The sequence below is a fragment of the Gracilinanus agilis genome, chromosome 6, assembly GCF_016433145.1.
Source record: "Gracilinanus agilis isolate LMUSP501 chromosome 6, AgileGrace, whole genome shotgun sequence".
Taxonomy (NCBI): domain Eukaryota; kingdom Metazoa; phylum Chordata; class Mammalia; order Didelphimorphia; family Didelphidae; genus Gracilinanus; species Gracilinanus agilis.
Window position 1 is genome coordinate 171251622 of NC_058135.1, and position 14899 is coordinate 171266520.

Sequence of the window (14899 nt, forward strand, 5' to 3'; positions counted from 1 at the left end):
TATATATATATATGTATATATATATGTATATATATATATTTGATTTTTAAAACATTCTTTTTTTATGAGAGCAATTGATTTCTCATCTTATACTGGAAGTACATATATAATTATTATTTATCCTTTTTTTTAATTGATTCTACAGAGATATAAGCTTAATGCAAACACCTAAAGAGCCTGAGATTTGGGAACCTGTCATAATGACTAAATGCCTCTCTGTCTGATTCCAGGAGAAGGGAATATAAAAGCCGTTAATAGTGCTAAGAAAACACAAGGTCAGAGACCTGACTGAGAATCTGCATGAATTGCAGGAGTTATATGCCAATACTTTAGGGCTTGAAATTGGGGTTTTGAGTCCTGGGGTCCCAGTCTTTTCTAAAACTTTAGAGGACGTGGGTCCCCTCAACTTAAATTCCTAGGCCAGCACCTAAGATTGGTTATTTATTTGGCTCACTTCCCTGAAAAGTTGATGGCAAATCAGATCAGAGATAGACATTTCCCTTAAGTCCTGGCCCTGAATGGGTAATAGCAGACTGCTTACACTTTCATTGAGCCTTGATTCAAAGGCCTGTTTATTTCCCCTACATTTTTTGCACATTTTACATTTCATTCACAAGTTAATTTTTTCTTCTTTTTTCTTGAATTTTATTCTTTGTATTTTGCCAATTGATTTCATACAACCCACCGTGATTCAGCCACTCATCCTTAGCTGACCTGAGGTACCCTTTTCAAGGAAAAAAGGTGTGTTTAGAATTTTCCTCAGGGGGATGGGATGTGTATTAAGTTTTTTAAAATTCGATAATGTCAAAATATATGTATATTTAACTCTTTTAGGAGTAATTTCAGGGGGAAATGTATAATTCTCAGAAGAAAATGTATGTTTTGTAATCTATAATGTAAAGTTTAAATTCTTTTGAGAATAATTTTAGGATAAGGATCTTGCCATCTCCCCAGAATCCAGATGACGGACCTGTTTGATGAAGGCAACAAAAGATGCCTAAAGACCCTTCACTGGACCATGAAGATCAAAACTGAACTTTGGGGTGCAGTTGATTGGTCTATGGGGAGTTGAAATTGAGTGAATACAATTGTTTTGAATGCACACTATTATGCCAATAGGAGACTGCCCCCAAATTGGCTTATTGTCAATGCGTCTAGTTTTTATCCATTTCTTTTATCCCCTAAATTCCTAAAATTTAGAAGTTGTCTATGTTTACAGATCTAGCGAAGAAAAAGGACCAACCTTTTTTTTTGCTGGACCTCAGGAGGAAATGTTTGTTTTAAATTCAGGGAAATGTGTAGCAGACTCCCTGTGGACATGTGGGGACTTTGAAACTACATTTCCCATGATTCCTCATGGCAAACAGGAAGTATGATGATGTAAGAGAGGGGATAAGTCTCCTGGGTGAGGAGGAAGTGGCCCTCTTAGCTAACAGAGATACAAAAGGTAAAAATGGCTGGGGCAATGTGAATTCTTACAGGCATGTGGTCTAATGAATTTTATCCCTATCAGCATGGCTTTAATTAAACTACTAATTTATATTATTATATCAGTCTTTATTATTTTTAATCGTAACAAGACCAAGCATAGATTCCTGGAGAACTCCATTTCAGGAAGTCTAAAATAAAATACCCCAGAAATCTGAGCTTTGTCTTGTTTTGTTTTGCATTCTTATCAAAGATGTGAGTAAAAACACAGCTGCTATGCTTATCAACTTTGCAAGAGACACAAAGCTTGGAGGTATATCTAATATGATGGATAATGAGGCTAGTAAACAAAAGATCTTAACAGTTTAGAGCACTGGCTTAAATCTAAAATGATGAAATCCTGTAGGAAGAAATATACATCCTTATAATTTGGTCCAGAACGTTAACTTTACAGGTATAGAAAGAAAGCATAGGGAGATATAAGTTGGCTTTAGAGGACCACAAGTTTAATATGAATCAGGGCAATATGACAGCCCCATAAGTTAATATAATCTTTGGATTAAGAAGCACATAGTTAATAAGAATAGGTTGTGATAATAATTCTATACTCTCCCTTTATTAGACCTCTTCTGGAGTATTGCCCATAGTTTTGACCACAGTTGTTTAACAAAGATATTGATAAGCTGGAGAGCCCCTTAGATTCACTGATTTTTACCCAGAATTTGTTCATTTCTACATTTTAAGCTGTTGTTCAGAAATCTGAATCATATTTTTAGATAGCATCTTCTTATCCAGCTGTCATCTCCCCTAGATTTATGTTTCTTGTCTGAATTAACTTTCAATTAGTAGTGTTAACGAATATACTACCTTTACCTCTAAGATTTTGAGGGCTTTTGTCTTTTGTTTGCCCAAGACCACCATATTTAATATCTTTTAAGGTTACCTCTGGTGATGACGCTTTCACCCAAATGACTGATTTTAAAAAGAGTAGTCACCATTAGATTTTACAAATCTTGGGAGACTTATTATCTCCTCTGAGACACATGCTCTGGGAAGTTAGCAGATGTCATTTTTGTTAAATTTCAGGGTGATAGATAATTGTCTTAGTATCTGCATCCTTTTCCTTACCTGAAAATTGTTGGACACCTTCTCATTCATTATCACCTGTGGATTTAAAATTATTATACTTTTTAGCAGCTACAGTGCTGGTTTTTGTATATAGATTTCAAGGGATCTATAAATATAGAAAAAAAACCTTTGCTTCCATCATTTAACTGATATTTCAGTTGTAATTTTTTAAAAATCCTAAAAAAAAGTTCATAGACCTCATTAGAATGTAAAAGGGAATCATGGCAAGAAAAAAAATCAATACCTATTTAAAAGGAGATAGATACTCATCCTAATTTTATTGCTTCAAAGGTTCATTGGTATTTCTTCTTTCCCTTTCTTCAGTCACACATTTACACCTTCTAGTCTTCTGAGAATTCTTCCCTACCCCTTTATTTCTTCCTCCCAACTTTGTTATTTCATTTTTTTATTTAATGAACTTTCATTCCTCCAAGAATGATTATATTCTCCCTAATATCCTTGAAAATGCAAATTGATTCCATTTATTTCACTGTCTCCTCTAAAACTGAGACTAACTTATACTTTGTGTGTATATATCAAGATCACTACTGTGGCAAACACCTGTTTGTGAAACATGAGAATATTAATGTGAAAATAATGAGATCTAACGAACACTTTCCTCTACCTACTTCTACTTCTTTGGATGCTATGCAATTTGACCCAGATTGGCTGATGGGTAGTGCTGGTAAGGCTTAATGATTCTAGCAGACAGAAATAAATAAGACCAACATGCCATGTATAGAATCCAATCATCTAACCAGATAAGCCCATTTTATGTCTACTTCTTGCCACTGTCAGATACTTACTCCAATATGCATCTCTGTAAGACTGCATCAAAGACATATTTGACTGGCAAAAGGCATGGACCTCATATGTAGTTACCAAGTCAATTATTTCATTTTCCTGATATTTATTAAGTGTATAATATGTACCATGAACTACATTAAGTAAACTCTAGGGATACATTAAAAGCCAAAAACTCTGTTCCTGCCCTGAAGGAACTCACGTTTCAATAGAGGAAACAATATTCATGCAAATATAAGACAAATACAATGTAAATGGTAAGAATTTCTGAGGGAAGATACTGTGTAATAGGGGAGCAAGATAAAGGATACAGGGGACTGAGAAAGGCTTCATTCAAGAGCTAGAATTTTAAGTATTAAGAATTTAAAAAGTGACAGTCTGAGTGTTGCATTAATGATCTGAAATATTAAATGACTCAACGTAGGCCTCTGGAATTTGGGTATAAGCTCTACGAGAGCTTCAGGGAAGGGGTAGGCTTATGTGATAAAGGATTATAAGGCAATAACTTATTGTGATCTGCTATGGGACAGTGATTATTCTCAGTGAGACCATAGAGCTATGGAATTCATACTACAATCTATTTACATTGCATAAAATGCTGACCCTTCTCTGGGAGAATTCTTAAGTTGCCCCTTTTCAACATTTTAACAGTTTTTCCCATTTTTCATCTGTGACAATATTGCCTGACATTTATTTAACACTTAGAAGTTTGAACATGTTTTAAAAGAATTATTTCATCCTAGTCTCACATCAATCCTGTGAGATAGGCACAGCAAGGATTTTTGTCATTTTTTTTTACATTCATGGAAACTGAGGTTCAGAGAGAGGATGAATGACTCACCCATGGTCAGGGGCAGATATCAAACCCATGTCTTTCTGACTCCCAAGTCTGCACTTTATGTCAATATACTCTTAAATCCTCTGTTCTTCCTTGTCATATGCTGAATGATTAAAATACTAACTATCTTTTTACTTCATAGGATTCCTGGAAAAACCCCCAAAGGTGAATAGCACATGTAGTCAAAGAATGAACTCTTTTTTTTTGGCTTTTTATTGCAGAAATCAGAATTTCCCTACTTCTAAGACTGAATTTGTCTGCTCCTTTTAGCAATTACCCTTTTAAACCTTTTCTAGCTTGAATCTTAAAGTACTTGTTATTTGCCAAGATTAAACAGTAATTAGGGCTTGAAAGTTAGTTGTTTCCTTGCTAACATTACCTAAAGCCATGTTAACATCCAAAGTTAATGTTCTCCAGTAAACAATAGTGATAAACTAATGCGGTTTTAATTGTTCCAAGTTGAATTATTTTCCTTGAAAAGAATTTGAACTAACATAATGGATGCTACTCTATGACAATGACCGAGTGGGAAGAAGTCATTGCCTACAAAGAAAGAACTTCTTAAAATAGTTCTCAAAAGCTAACTGCTCTACATACATACATACATACATACACACACACACACACACACACACACATATATATATATGTATATATATATACACATATATATATATATTGAATCTTCAAAAAAGAGGGATTTTAGGGAAGTGTTAGTTTTCATATTAACCCTATGAATCATTTCTACTTCCAATGGAGGAACAGCAGTTTCCATCTGTCCAACAACCCCTTTGATATTTTTTTTCCTTTCAGATTCAACAGATAGTTTACTTTATATAATCCTGTGGCACAAGATAAACTCTGTCTCTGAAGTCATACTAGTTGGGCTGAAATCTTCCCTGTAATATTTACTACCTGTGTAACCTTGCACAAGCAACTTATTTCCTTTGTTATTCATTTTCTTTCTCTGTTATAAGAGCAGATTGGGTGGGATAGTCTTGGAGGACTTTTCCAATTTTCTAACTTTTAGCCTGTTATATATTAACTAAATAGCCTGTTATATATTAACTAAATTAAGATGTTAGCTAATGAGATCTGCAATGTAAGATCTGCATGATCATCTATGTCTGACAATAGTAGTGTCCTAGTCAGGATCATGCAAAAAGGCAACAAATGGCTTTTTGAATGAACTAAATGGATTGCATTGTAAAGTAGGGAGCTCTTCATTAAAGGAAGTATTAAAGCAAAGGCTAGATGATCACTTGGTGATGATATTGTACACCAGCTAATGCTTTGTGTAATTTAATCTTCTTAAGGATATCTTTTCCTTTGAGCTTCTATGATGCAGTAATTTTCTGATTCACTGGCATACCTAAAAAAGCTTTACTTTTTTCCAGAACTAATCTTTAGATTTCTGCATCAATGAGTTGAATCAAGAGAAATATTCAATTTCTTGATCAATTTTTCTTTTGCATCCATTTTTGATGATGTGTCATAATCAAAGATTTATAACTATAAGGGAGCATAGAGTCATTGAATCTAATCACTTTCTTTTTCAAAAGATCATCATCTATTAAGTGACAGAATAGTTACCTAAATTCTGGAAGATCTCATTGACAAATGAGAAATGAAACTTGAGCTTGTTTTAGTCTTTATTTCAATACATTTAGTATTCTGTTAAATAATCAATAAACAATACGCTAATTCTCTTTTGATTAAGAGGAATGGATCTGGACTTGTTTCCTCTGGGGGTAATCATGACATTATTCAGAATAAATATAATAAATAAACTTTTTATGCCTCTACATTTTAAATTTTATTCATGATCTGCCCTTGCTTGCATAAAGATAATCTTGTTACTGTGAATCCATTGCTTTTGATTACTGTCAAGGTACTAGTGTTCCACCTGGAAGAAATAGTTAGAAGAAACAGTCAGGTTTAGCATTTTACTTTATTTTAAAACAATTGGGTTTATCGATCCAGGAAATAGAAGGCTAGGAATTAACCAAAAACTAATGTAGAAGTAGCAATCTGCTAATCTACATTTTATAGTATAGCAGGAAGAACACAGGATTTGGAATTAAAGACCTTGAGTTCAAATTCTGATTTGTCACACTCTTCCTTGTGTGCTGTTGGGCACATTGTTTATCTTTAACAGCTATAGTTTCCTCACCTTATAATGAAGAGTTGTAATTAGATATCCTATAAGGTTCTTTCCAACTCTAAATCTATAATCCTCTTATCTACACAAGATTTCAAAGTGAGAAATTGTCTAAAATAATGTAGAAACTTATATATAAGTAAGAGATACATACAACAAAGAGCTGTTAAGCCCTAGGTTTTGTTGGGTTAATGAATCTAACTCCTGGAAATTTTCAAAAAGAGAGTACAGATCAACACAGGATAATTTCTGGGAACCTCCCAAAAGTATGGGAGGCCCTCGTGCCTTTCTGTGTCTCCCCCTATTGAGAATAAAGGCTACTAATCCTGATGACACCTATTGGTAGTTGCCATTTAAGATTATGTATTGATTTTGGGAAATAATGTCTCAATTGATATTTGGACCATTTAAGCAAATCTTCAAAGGAAAATATATCTATTCCATTTGGATACCAATTGAAAGTTTCATTTTATTCATTTTATGAATTCTAAAGATTAGTTTTCTCACCTCCATATACTTTGATATATTAATAAAGATTTTGTGGAAACATTTCCTTTTTATTTCAAAATGGAAATCATTACACATCCTTTTTTGCAAGTGCTTTATATTAATTGAACAATGAGAAAAGAATCTTGATGTCAGATCCTCTAAAAGATTGTCTGATTGAGCGTGTCTTTCATAGTTGGAATTTAGAAATCCTACAAAACACAGTAGAATTCCCATTTCAGACCATCTGGCCTTGTTGCTTTGCTAGATATTGAGAGTAGCATCACTAGCCTCTGTAATAATGAGTTTGAAATTGATTTGTCTCTTGATATGAATGTGGAATTTAGTTTATCAAGAATAAATTTAACTTCTCTGGGAATAAGCATAGATTTTTCAAGTTTGTACAATTTTGTTTAAATCTGAAGAATCATTATAAATAACTTCAATTTGTTAGGTTCCTTTGGGGTCACTGATTTCCACAATCAAACTTAGACTCTATATGTTCAATCTGTTGTGCTAAAAATACTATTTGTCGAGTGGAAGATACTTGGCTCACATATTTGTATTTCAGAATTAATGGTGGATTGGCTTGCTGAGTTTTTTAATAACTCAAAACTGTAGGCATCATGTTGTATCTGGCGATGAAGAGGATTATATTGTGCATGAACACATGCTTGGCAGACAGGCAGTGTTGATGGGTACTCTGGCAGATAAATTGCGTTTTCATTTGTATGATCATTTACATGACCTACAGTTGTGCATGAATTTTGTAGGCCAAAAATGGAAGGGCCCAGAAGTAAAACTGATCATTTAGGACAGTGATGGGCAAACTTTTTAAAGAGGGGTCAAAGGAAAGGAAATGCTCATCTGTCAGTCTGTTTCTAAGGCAACTCTTTTGAAGTTTCATAGTATCATATCCTATTCATTGTATTCGTCAGATTAGGAATAATGTCCAGCGGCTGGATAGAACATTTCAAGGGGTTGCATCCGGCCTGCGGGCCATAGTTTGCCCATCACTGATTTAGGATCATTTCCAGGTAAGGACCAGGAAATCAACATATCTTATTCTTTATTGGAAAACATAATGCCCCTTTTATTAACTTCACATTATTTTTCAGTGAGGTAAACTCCATTCATGCAAAATCCAAATAAAAGATAAACAAAAGTAATTAGAACAGTTCGAAGAATGCCATAGCAATATGGCAAAGGGCTCCTTAATATACCACGGTGCATTCTAATCTGTAAGAAAAATTCAGTTGTATTTGGAATTGAAGTTGAGAACCACTCGAAAACAAAGGGGGTTTGAATAATAGGTGTGATCTATACAATGGAGGAATTACAAAAGAGAAGGGATATATGATCAAAGAAATGTGTGACCTAAAAAGATGAGTTGGTCATATGATCAGTGTGAAGGATAACGATTGGATAGACAATGTGGACCTCAAGGAGTCAGGAGAATTTGAAGAAATCCTCTCAGGATGACAAACTAGTGGGAGGGAAGAGATAAGTGTTGCACAGGATGGACAGGCATGGATAGCTTGTTATTTGGAATCATCGGGGAGAACACAGTTCGATTGGAATATTTAACTGATTTTAGTGATAGGTGCATTTTTTTTGCCTTATACTCCTTTGGAACTTGCTCATTTATTTATGGAACACATCGAGATTTAGTTGACAAGGATTTTCCATTAACTAACAGACTTTCCCTCAATCATTTTGGAGTTTGTTTTTTACTGTGTCCCAAAGTCTTAGTGTAATTTTAAGCTTGAATAGCTTGTTATTTTATGATATCTAGTGGTGTCCTGTGCTTTCTGAGACACAGGGGACTTTGACAGTGGCATGGCAGAGTCTGTGTAGTCATGCTTTCCTCATCTTTTCAGAATACCTGATATTTGGTTTCTGAGTTTCTATAGGGACATTATTTCATATCTAAATGCTTAAGGTATTTTTAAGTCATTCACTTTGGGATAGAATACAGAGCTGGAATGGATTTTAGAACTAAGCAAATCCATCCCCCTTCTTTTACAAGTGATAGAGCATTTATCAAGCACCTACTATACACCAGCTATTATTCTAATTACTTTTGCAGTTAGGAAAGATGAACTTCATCATCAACTTCCATCATCAACTCAGAGAGGCTCTGTATGACTTCACTCTTAATACTTCTGTTATAAAGATTTATGCACATTATTGCCACAGTTCCAATCTGAAGTTCTCCTTATCTAAACTTGTAGCTTCCCACAGAGAATAATGTTCTACACACCTCAGGCAGTTGAGTTGTTCAAATTTGAAATTGTTTATGAAATGTCTTTAATCTTTTTACTACTAGTTTGTTGGAGAAAAAAGAATACATATGTATATATTCATGCATGTGTACATGTAGGTGTGAATGTAGGTATATACAGCAACTTTGTATATAGATCTCCCAACCCTGTGACTTAGGTAGTATCAGATTTACCACCCACATGTTCAAAAGAGGGCAACTGAAGGCACCAATTGCTTTAATGCCTTGTTTAGGGTCACAAAGAGTACAGGAATAGGACCAGGACGTGAACCTAGGTCTGCTGACTCATAATACAACACATTTTTTCACTCTATAGTACTTTTGTGACAAGGTCCATATATAATAGTATTAAGTATTTTTCACTGAAGCAGCATTGGAATTTTGATTAAAGAGGGACATAATCTGATCACGATTTACTAGGCAGTGGGATTGGGAACTATGTTATCATGCAAATAAAGTCTTAAACAGGATTATCATAGAATGATAGAATCTGAGAATCAAGGCAACTCCACAAATATTTATAAATCACCTATAAATGTGTCAAGTACTATGCAAAATTCTGGGAATACAAAGAAAACAAAACCAGTCCTGGCTCTCAGGATATCACAATCTAGCCAAGAAGACAATATACAAAGGAATATCTGGCCTCAGCTGATGTTTCACATCCATTCACCCCATTCATCTTACTATCTGCCCATCTAGTACATGCATATTATGCTCATTTTTCTGGTAGTAGTAATCCAATCGATACTATCACTAGTAATTGTAGGAGAGTTGATTGTGAACTAAAAAAATAACATTTACTTTTGCTTTAAACAAATTTAGTTTGGATCCAAGGAATCAAGTCAAAAAACAACTCTAGAGTTTTTAGTGTCCTCTCAGTTAACTTCAAATTGGTGGTTGCCAATTGTTTTTTAGGTCACACAGGCATTCTCAGGCCCTTGAATTGGATTCTGGTACTGGAGAATGACTAGGAAGGTCTAACTAATCTCCAGGTTCCTGGGAACACAGGACTTCCTGAATATTCTGAAGATCCTAGGAGGAAAAGAGCAAGTAATCTGCTCTGTAAATGCCCTGGCTTTCTAGACATGTTCCAGGTTAAAAAGTATATCAGGATCACAGAATATTTTCCCTGATTTTGAGTTGTGTCCTCATCAGTTCATTAAGTTTCCAGACTCTAAATGTCATGGTAAAAAAATACATTTCAAGAATTATACTGTTCAGTTTTATATTGTGTAAGACATTCTCACTGTTCTACTTCATGGTCTAGTGAGAAATATAGGAAAAAGCTAAGTTAGGAGATTAAAACTAGTTATAGACCTAGAAGTCATTCATAGACAGGTAGCAACTGAAATTATATAAATGCAAAATCTCACCAATAAATAAACAGACAGGGTCAGAAACATAGAACATAAAATTATGTTATAAAGCAGAGGTGTCAAATACAGGACATGCACAGAAACATCCCTGACTGTGACCTGAGCCAAATAAAATATAATTTGGAGGTATTTAACAAAATGAAAAAAAATGCTAACAGATAACATTACATTTGAAATTTAAGTCAATAGGTGGCCTGCTGGGATCTTTATGTAGGGATTGGTGGTCTTATTTTTATTTGAATTTATCACATTGCCTTAAAAGACAACCTCAATTAAAAGCAAAAAGAAAAAGAAACGAACAAAGAAAAAGCCTTCAAATAAACTTTCAGGGAAATCTAAAAAAGAAGCAAGATCCCTTATGATCTCCTTAGTTGAAGATATGATGAATGAGGATAGAGGGAGTCTTCAACTGTATCAAAAATGTCAGATAGTTTAAAAAGGAAAAAAAAAGAGAAGTTATTGACATTAGCCAAGAAATTGACACCAACTTAGTCTTTCTTGAATTTTTGGCACCTTTCATATCTATTGATCCATGAAGATTCTATATGCTTTCCAACCCCAAAAGAATTTTAAAATACGCTTGGATGACTTCCCAGGATGGAAGAGAGGTGAACCAATGACTATTGACTATTTCTCCCACAATTTTGAGAGCATTCTATCATTACCTTCATAAATGTCCTGCCCCTCTTCAGGTTTTCAGCAGTGCCCTTTTAATCAATATATAAGTAATTACAATTGTGCCTAATCAATATCTTGACTTTTTAATAAGCCTCCCTGACCTATAAAGGCACTTCACAACAATGTACTTTTCCTGCTTTGGCTGCAAATTCTGGCAACCACAGAAGCAGAAAAAAAATATGGGGATGAGAAGAAAGTGAAAAGGTTCATAAGAAAAGGGAAACAACTATAGCCTTTGTTCTTATTGGTCTAAAGAGTAGTAATAGTTTGATACACTGCTTAAAGAGATAATATGGAATAGTTCAGTGTATTTTAGAAAATATCTCTGGCAACCTTTTTATCACATCAAGTAAGTTTTTAAAAGCTATTTCTAAGTCATGCAAAGAAAATTTCTGCGTTGGCCGTGTCTAAAAAAAGCATATACCTCCTTCTGCAACCTGAATCCATCACCTCAGTTTTACAACTTGTGATGTAAGTTTTGAGATTTATGATTTTTGTGATTCTTATTCATGTTTACCCTTAACTTTCCTTGTACTTTGTATCTTTTATCTTATGCACGGATACCACTTATATTGAGCATATGGGGGGCTTTATCTGATCTATAATCATGCTGGAAGCAAATTTCTCTCTCCATTGGGTCTCCTTTTTCTAACATCATCTCTCAGTGACCTGTAGGTCAAATACCACTGAGGAAATTCAGGTATAGGTAAGCCCTCAGAGAAAGGAATTTAAAGAACCAAGGAACCAATGAGATAAGAACCTGATTCCGCAGGTACTACCCCCTGGGTGGCCCAGGCAAACTAAGAAACTATGGTTGGTTCCTTAGATGTGAGGTGTGAGAGCTATTGGGTGGAGAAAACAGCCTATAGGGGAGACCCAGGAGGAAGTAGGAGTCTTCTGGCTGGAGCATGGACAGCTGAAGGAACCCTTATTGGAGTTTAGCCACAAGCCCATAATGGTGGCCAATAGATTAGAAAACTAAGTATCTCTCTACCTCTCTCCTATCTTTCCCTCTCTTTACTACTACTACTACTACTACAACTTCTACTACTACTACTACTACTTTGATTTAATGAAGTTATTAATCTACTATCAGCCTCATCATTTTTATTATCATAATTATATTTTTAAAACTTTATTGTATGCAGAAAATTGTTAGAATATTATTGTTAGTATAATTGTTACACTTTGGAGTGAGGAAAATTTGGGTTCAACTATCCATCTGTCAAAAGTTTGTGGTCACAGTCTTGGGTAAGTCTCTTTGCCCTCCTGAGCCTCAGGTAACTCAATCAGACTTATCTACTGAGTAACAGATGAGTTTTGACCTGCATAGATCAAAAAGGGAATCTTCCATTATTCAAATCACAGTTTTTTTAGCTTTTAATATATTATTGTAATATTCACAAGAAGCCTGGAATTCTGGGAGTTAACTGAGGTAGGAGGACTAACAGTTGAACCTTGCAAGAATCAGGATTTAGATGCTTGTAGTAGAAAGTGGGATATAGGACTGACTGCAGTAGTCCATTTGCCAACGTTATTTATAGTAGAGAGTTCCTGGGTGAGTTAAGCAGCATAGGTAAAATAGTCTTCAGGAGCTGATCAATGAAACTGTGAGAAGTGACAGGAGTCACCACAATTGAGAATAGATGTCAAGGACAAAAGTCCAGGTCAGCAGGACAGAAGTATGCATAGGCCAAAGTGTACCATATCACTAATGTGGTTAACAAAAAGCAATTAGTTGATTTAGAATTGCTTCCAGTAGCCTGTGTTTTCAAGACTACGGACTGCTTTTTAATCCTAACTCCTCCTGGCCCTTAAAATGGTTCAGCCACACTAAAAGAACACTGGCTGTGGAGTCAGAGGCCTGGAATGCAACAGCTTGTGTGACTTGGAGCAAGTGGCTTCACCTCCCTGGGCTTCAGTTTCTTCATCTACCAAGTGAGAGGATCAGACTATGTATAGTCTGATTGTGTTTTATAATTCACATAATGAGAAAAGTGTAAGTAACCTCGAGCAAGCTGATGGTTTAATTCAACATGGGTTTGGTCTGGATATCTCAGAGAGAATAGAGCAAGCAATAGGCATGTGACTGTAAATATCAAGCTTGTATGATCTCTGTAATTCTTATTGATATTTCCTGATAAGCTCTCTGTACTCTCTGAAGACTTTTCTTATTCTTTTAATGCCTTAGGGAAGTGTTATTTGTATGGACTATCCAACTATTATCTCTTCTTGTCTTGCCTATGGATCCCTTTTATGATGAATGAACTGGGGACATGTCCATTATCCATTTTATAATTAGATTATAAATCCTTTTTGTTTGGTCCATAGGAAATGCTTCTAAGAATGTGATTTGACTTTGGGTCTTAGAGTCATAGACTGTCAGTATGATCCCTCTCTTTACCATGGCCAGCACTACATAGGAAACTACTATCAAATTTCTGAAATGTGCTGGGAAATGAATAGGTTGTTACAAATATTACAAAGTGCTGAATGTCAAAACCGATGACAGGCTGAAAAGGATTCAATAATGTAATGATGTTAAAATGCCATAAGAATGATCCCTCTGTGAGAGCTATGAGAATGGTACTTCTGCTATAGACAGCACTGCTCAGATCATCAGTGTTCTATTTTTGGGAACCCCCATACTTCAGAGAAACTGAGAATGTCCAGAAACTAACTAGCTGCAGAGTCTGAAAATAGAGCTTATGTGGAAAGATGAAATGAACTGGAGTGTGTTTATAAAATGTAAAGCTAATGCATATACTAAGAATTGTATGGGAAAAAATTCATGAAAGTTTATTTCAAAGGGAAAATATTGACTGGGACTTTTATTCTTTCTTGAGAGTTTGTTTAGTTTTAAATTGCTCTGTCATATAGTAGGAATTGAAATGTGTAATATTAAAAGCCATGGAATCTCTTTTGTCTGTATAAATACAATACTAGAAAATCTAGAGGGATTTTCTTGGGTTTTGGCCAAATGATAAAAATGTATTAAGATACAATAATTGGCTGTGGGTTCAGGAAGACCTGGGTCCAAGCACTGCCTCTAACATTTTGTTTTCTAGGACTTCATTCATCTCTCTTACCTCTTTCTTATTTATTTTTTGGTTTGATTTATCTAGATCTGAAAGAGGAATATTTAGATCTCCCACTATTATGGTTTTACTATCTATTTCCTTCTTGAGCTCTGCCAGTTTCTCCTTTATGAATTTGGATGCTATACCACTTGGTGCATATATATTGAGCAGTGTTATTTCCTAATTGTTTATACTGCCTTTAATCAGGATGTAATGACCTTCCCTGACTTTTTTAATCATATCTATTTTTACTTTGGCTTTGTCAGAGATCATGATAGCCACTCCTGCCTTCTTTTTCTCATTTGATGCCCAAAAGATTTTGCTCATACCCTTAACCTTGAACTTGTGTGTGTCTACCCGCCTCATATGTGTTTCTTGTAGACAACCTATGGTAGGATTTTGGTTTCTGATCCACTCTGCTATTTGCTTCCGTTTTATGAGTGAGTTCATCCCGTTCACATTCAGAGTTACAATTGTTAGTTGTGTATTCACTGACATTTTTGTATCCTCCCCTAGACCCACTCCTTCTTATTACACTATTTTCTTTTACTCCAGTGGTTTGCTTTGAGCCAGTATCCCTTATCCCCTCCCTTGATTGACTTCCCTTTCTGCCCCCTCCCTTGTTGTTCCCAT

General features: G+C 35.0%; 1 protein-coding gene across 1 annotated transcript in view; it reads left to right on the plus strand.

Annotated features, from left to right (window-relative positions):
- KCTD8 (potassium channel tetramerization domain containing 8) overlaps positions 1–14899 on the plus strand; it is a 299385-nt gene that overhangs the window by 197582 nt on the left and 86904 nt on the right. The window lies entirely within an intron of this gene.